Raw genomic sequence first — 6588 nt, forward strand, 5'->3', positions numbered from 1 at the left:
TACCGTTTCCCATTGGAATGCAAATAAATTGGGTTTTAACAGGTGTATTGTTTTTTTTTTTTTTTATCTGTGCTCACAGTTACATAAATTTAAGTGTATATAACGGTAAATTGAAGGGTCTGTGAAAGTGACAGCCATGCATTAAAAATTAAACTGAAATACATAGAACTACACAAGAATTGAAACCATTGGAGTACATTTACAAAAATAAAATGAATGTGCTAAAATAAAACTCTCTGAGGTGTCACTACACAGAACATACCGGATATTAAGGGCTTACTTATTAAGGTAGGTGTCATGATTAACTCATGGGATATAGTGGATGCATGGAAGGGTAATCCAGCAGAGGTAGCTAGTTTCTTGGTGTTAGCATTCAATGGGTTAATCTGATGTTGATTTAAATCAGTTTCTTTGTGCATGCCCTCTGTATCTATTCCTAGAGGACCCCTGTAGTGATTCATGGTCTAACTGATAAGGATTCTAAGCTATAGGAATTCCATTCCCAGATCAAAGATGGGAATCAATTCTTAGAAAAGGTATCAGCAAACTGGTCATGTGGGCAGGGGGCTGTTTTCTTTGCAAAACACTCCGATTTAGTTGCAATACACCCACCTTAAAGGAGAACTCCAAGATTTACTCTCTTTGGAATAACATCGAAAGGAACGATCTGGACTTAAGGAGTTTCCACAGGCCTGCTTATGGAAGAAACTTATGAGTGAGGGTCCTGTGGTTAAGTCCCATTGTTTTTAAGAACTGTTTGCCCGTTTAGTTTTTTCTTTTGTGTGTCTTGTTTTTCTAATTGTGGCACTCTAACATTTGTCTTTTTTGTTATTAAAATATTAATAAACCAAATCTGTCTATGGGCTCTAGTATTGGTATCCAATAACATATTACCAAATGGTTATTTACCAATTTCTAAAGGATATATATATAGTTTGCCCAGGGTGGGTTGATATAGATATATTGATATAGAGAGAGAGATATATCTCACAAATCCAGTATCAAAATTGTGAGTGCTGGCAGACTACCTGGGGGATACAGGCAGGATTTGGGGGTTAATTTGGTATAACTTATCCCCTGTTAAGATTTGAAGTTAGTAAATCCAGAGGCCTGGTGCTATTAACCCCTTTATGCTCACACGCTCCACGCCTTCACGGCTTCGCAAGTAGTCCTGACCGCGACAGCAGGGGACAGCAGGGATAAACGGGTTTGAAACATTTCAACTGCTAAATCTCATCTATGTACAGTATAGAAAGGCAAAGCCTGCCCAAAAGCACCTCCCAGTCATGTTTGTCACCACCAATGCGGCTTATCCAGTGGTTTAGTGTGTGGACACCTGATAGGTGTATGCAGCCACATGCTAAAAAAGTGCATGCAACCACTATACCTGGGATCTCTCCAGGTTTCATATGTAGCCTTCAGGAGAAGACTTGCTTTCCTGGGTCTCCGGCTCAGTTTCTGCTTTCCCTGGGCAGGGGAGCGGTTTTAGGCCGTGCCAACTACATGACCAATGTTCTTCATACTCTTTGCTCACTTTCCCTCTGCACCCAGTCTAGTTCCATCCCTCTAAATTCTGTCTGGGGCTAGCCCTGCGTTTACATGTTGATAGCCCTTTCCCTATGCATGACTAACTCTATCCATATGCAAAGCCACCCCTCCAGAAGTTCCAAGATATGGCGATTGCTTGTACCCAGCAGACAGCCACATACTTCAGGGCTGATTTTTCTGGTGGACATTTCACCAAACATAGCCATCAATGACTTCCATCGCCATTGTCACACCCTGGTATCACTGGCCTACTGCAACATAGTTAAATGTATGAAATGAGATATCCTCCCATATTAACTAAAGGTTACACTGAATGGAGTTGTGTTTGTTACTAACTCTTAAACTATGCATTGTGCTGGGCCAGCCCTTTGTGCTTGAAACACTCACTGCCATAGGCAATTCATGATGCATAACTGAAGTTATCTTATGGTAATAGACATGTGTAAACGCCCATAAAAGCATGTATAAGTTGATATATTTTGTTTGGATTGTTTATTATTATTATATCCTACTGAAGTCTGGTCCAACAACCTATCAATCAAAGAAAACATGCTTGGTTCACAGAATCGGATTTAAAGTGGTGTGGGTGAAGTATACTGGTTTCTCCTCTTATCTATGGGAGAGTCTGTCGCTCCCTCAAAACGGAAGGCAGATTACACAGTTTTTTTTTTTACCTGGTTATATTTTCCATGATTAAATTTCCCCCACTGCCTTCCAATCATTCATTGTTTAAGACACAAGGCAAGCGGCTGATGAACGGCAGGTGTACAGTGCAGACAGCAGCCAAGTAGAACCATCATGCATTATTACTGAGCTTTCAGTAACTCATCACCTGTCAGGTTACAGATATCTCTCCCTGAAACTGGAACCTGTCAGCTTCAGTGGGAATACATACTTCCTTTGTCCCCATTTATATAAGACTCCATTGGGTAGGCTATTAGTTCACACAATGAGCTCTCACAATGCCTAGCATTCAAAACAAGACATAAGTATTACTTTTATTAGTAGCATCTTAATGACGCGGTTCCACTTATTGTGCAGTAGAAATATAGTTCCTAGCACTGCTTATTTCGTTGCGCAAACCTTTTCCTCATATATTTTTCAAGCTATGCTTAATTGTCCTCTAAAAACCAAAACGGGCACTGATAAATTGTTGTTGTAGAAACTCGAACTCTTTTATGCGAGCAAATTAAATAATTAAATGAAATGTCTGCTAAAGTTTACAGATCTTTTAAATATAGATTTTACCATGTCAAGGATATTACTGGCCATAAAAAGTATGCAACTGCTTTTTATCTGAGTACTTTTTTGTCTTAGAGCTACGGTAGTTCTTTATATGTGCACAAGGGTACATTGACGATCTGCAGTGGGCTTGCAAGGGGGGCAACTGAAGATTATGGGCCACTACCTGAAGCTTTTTTGGGTTTCACTTGCATTTCCATATATATAGCCACTCCTGTCATAAGTAACAATGATCATGCGTTTAACCCTTCTTTACACAGTATGTTTTCAGAGTGCCAAGTATCCATGTTATTCTGGCTCTTCTGTGGGTCGATTACCTCATAAAGGCAGAAATAGGGTCTTATTTTTTTTTTTCAATAGTTAGAGATACTGCCCAATTAACAGTATGCTCTTCTCTCCAAAAGAAGCCTTCATATTTAACTGTAAACAAGGGTCTTTCCTCTTATAAAAAGTATTTTGTATAATGTGCAACACTTCCAAAAGTGGTAAGATGGCTGCCAATCATGTCAGAAAAGTTTTAGCATAGTACACCCCAAAGTGCCACTGCATCTTGGTCCTTTTTCCAACCACATACAACATACATGTTTATAGGGAATGTCTATGTCACATCATGTAGCATAACTAAAATTATTTATTAAAACTACCTTTTATGTTACTCTTGGTGTTATATATGGAGATATTTAGTTGAACCATTTTCCTCAGGGAAACTGAAATATCAAGAGAGAACTTAATGGGGGGAAAATCTTGCTTGATATTGAGAAAGAGAAGTTACACTAGCTGTTTCCATATAGAAAGTGGGTTTCTGATACACATGTATTGCTTATTTTAATCTGTAAACACCATTAAATAGGATTATATGATGCACCTGACAGGTAAAATGTAGGATTTGGCAAAGCAACAGATGCACTTTAAATATAAAGGGCAGCTGTGTATTTAAAAAAAAAAAAATGTTTAAATAAGAAGGTATAGGCAGTGGTCAGGTGACGGTACTAAAAAGGCTTACAGTCATTTATATTTTATTTTCATGTTCATAAATACATGCAGATACCCAGGGGCTCCTTTAAGCAAGGACAAAGCAGAGCAAACCCCCCTAGTTCCCACACTTAAAAGGACACTACAGTGTTTTCCTCATGGTCTCTGCAGGTCTGTGTAAAACAAAGTGGTTGGAGTTTGGTACACAAGAATAAGAGATTAGCTCAAGGTCATTACACAAGCCAGGATTCAGTACACTGGAATAGGAAACCAAACAACTGTTTTGGTTTTTTTTGCCACTGATCCTCTAGAATCTTCTCCATGACTGACACTCACAGGAAAACGCTGGCGCCTTTTGGCTCAGAGGGCAGGTACAGCTGAGTGGCTCTCACGCTCTACACTAAAACATACGCACTCCATCACATCTCACTCAATCACACCTCACACTCTCACACCTGACTCTCATAGCTCACACCCTTACCTTGTGTTGACCGTTTCCTTACAGTGAGTGAGCGTGACCCACTGCACTCCTGTCTCCGTGAGTGGCCCAGCCATTGTGTACATTGATGGTTTAATTCCATGGTGGGCCTGATTTTTTAAGATCTCCTAACAACACGGTCCTCCTAAACAAATGATCAGCAATATTAAACTACTCGAGGGATGACAAATAAATGTTGACAGTAAGTAAACAGCTGTGTATTAACTCTTATAAGCCTGGGTAAAAGCAGGCATATCACCTAGATAGATCACGTAAAAGGGCGTTCTGGCCCTTTGAATTATAAGCAGAGGGACTGCTGCCCTAGGTCGACTATACACAGCTAGTGGCAACACAAAAAAAGTACAGGATCTGCCCAACAAGTAGCCGTAAACTTAAGTTAATGGTGCAATAGGGAACCAGTTCCCCGGACGTTTGCTCAGTTTTCCAGTTGGCCACTCTGGGCCTGTTGCTGTGCAACCCCCTGGTTAAAATTATTTTGGGGGGAGTGTGGCTGGGTTGTGAGGTCTTTTCTGTTTGTATTCCAACTGTTAATGGTTTAAGGTCAACATCTTTTACACACTTTTGGCAGCATTAAAAATAATTCTTTACAATGGAGGTTGCATTTTACTGTTTCTTAACATGACAGGCTATATTACACAAATGCTAGGAAAATGTGACATAATACATAACTGTTTAAAGAGTTGGTTTTTTTTAACAAAATTGCATCATCCAGTTGCAAGTCAAAGTAGCAAGTCAAGTTTTTAATTCCTGCTTCTGTGTCAATCTTATATCTTATATTTACAAGATTTTAAAAACCATTGTACATTAAGAGAGCTAAAAAGGCTTCTAGCTAACTCATACTGCTATTAGAACACACATATGCAGGATACATGTCAAATATAAACTGTGTATGAGGAAATGTAGTGAATAAATAAACATTTAAGATGGTGTGCTACTGGATGTAATATCACTCCTGAAAGGCAACATGTATAACAAAAATTAAAGATCAGGGGCATGTTAGATTTGTTTAATTAACACAGAGGTTAAAGTAAAGTACAAAAGGAAGAAATATTTCAGATTAAGAAAAATGTTGGGAGAACGGGTCATAGTCCAAAATTAGGCCTTCAGGTGTTTAGATGAAACATACATCACTGAAAGGGGGGTGGTTAAGTGGAAGAGCCTTTCAGTAAAAGTGGTAAATATTGAAGGGGCCAGCATGGATCAGTAAAGCAAACGATCAGTATAACCACAAACCAGAATGTCTGTAGTATCCATTAATATGATTTCCTAATGCTATTCAGTTGTTAATGATCAAAACCTTTAGGTGCTTCTTACATCATTTTTGAATTCTCCATTAAGTAATCTCTGCCGTCCAACATAATAGGACCCCGAAGGCAATCCCTGCAAGACTAATATGTAAATTGATTGTGTTGTGAATGTCTGTGAGTGAATAAAAAAGAAAAATAAATAAATAAATATATATATATATATATATATATATATATATATATATGGGCATTACTTAGTAATTTCTTTGTTTTTGAAAGAAAAGCAAATTTTATCCAATAAAACATCAAATGGATCATAAATACAGTGTAGACATTGTTAATGTTGTAGATGACTATAGTAGCTAGAAATGTCTGATTTTTAATGGAATATCTTCATACGCATACAGATCATTTTTTAGCAACCATCACTCCTATGTTCCAATGGCATGTTGTGTTTAAACGGCTAATTGATCATTAGAAAAACCTTTTGCAATTATGTTACAATTAGCTAGAAATCTCCTTGTTTGCCATAAAAACAATAACGTGACCACAACATTTTGAATGGTAATAAACTGTATATATTTTTTTATTTAAAAAATTTTTTTTCAAAGTAACCATGCAAATTTCAAGGAAACTTAACCTGGGTGGATTGGTGGATTATCCAGCCAAAATACATAGATCAAGGAATGAGAAAACAACAAGGATTTCTCACAATAGGTTGCTACATTTAAATGAGCATATATTAGTGGTACATCAAAATCTTGATAAAGGTACCCAGGAGGAAATGAAATGTCAATATTCTCTATACCCCTAATATGAGTTAAATATAGACATTCATTGTGAAAAATCATTGGTGGACATTGGTGTATATATGTATATATATATATATATATATATATATATATATATATATATATATATATATATATATATATATATATATATGACTTTATCAGTCTCTTACATTGTTGTGGAGGAATTTTGTCCCACTCTCCTTTACAATGTTGCTTCAGTTCATTGAGGTTTGGGGCATCTGTTTATGAACAGCTCTCTTAAGGTCCCACCACAGAATTTCAATCA

Source organism: Sceloporus occidentalis, unplaced genomic scaffold, assembly GCF_023333645.1.
Source record: "Sceloporus occidentalis isolate IW3139 unplaced genomic scaffold, rSceOcc1.0.p SCAF_45, whole genome shotgun sequence".
Classification (NCBI taxonomy): domain Eukaryota; kingdom Metazoa; phylum Chordata; class Lepidosauria; order Squamata; family Phrynosomatidae; genus Sceloporus; species Sceloporus occidentalis.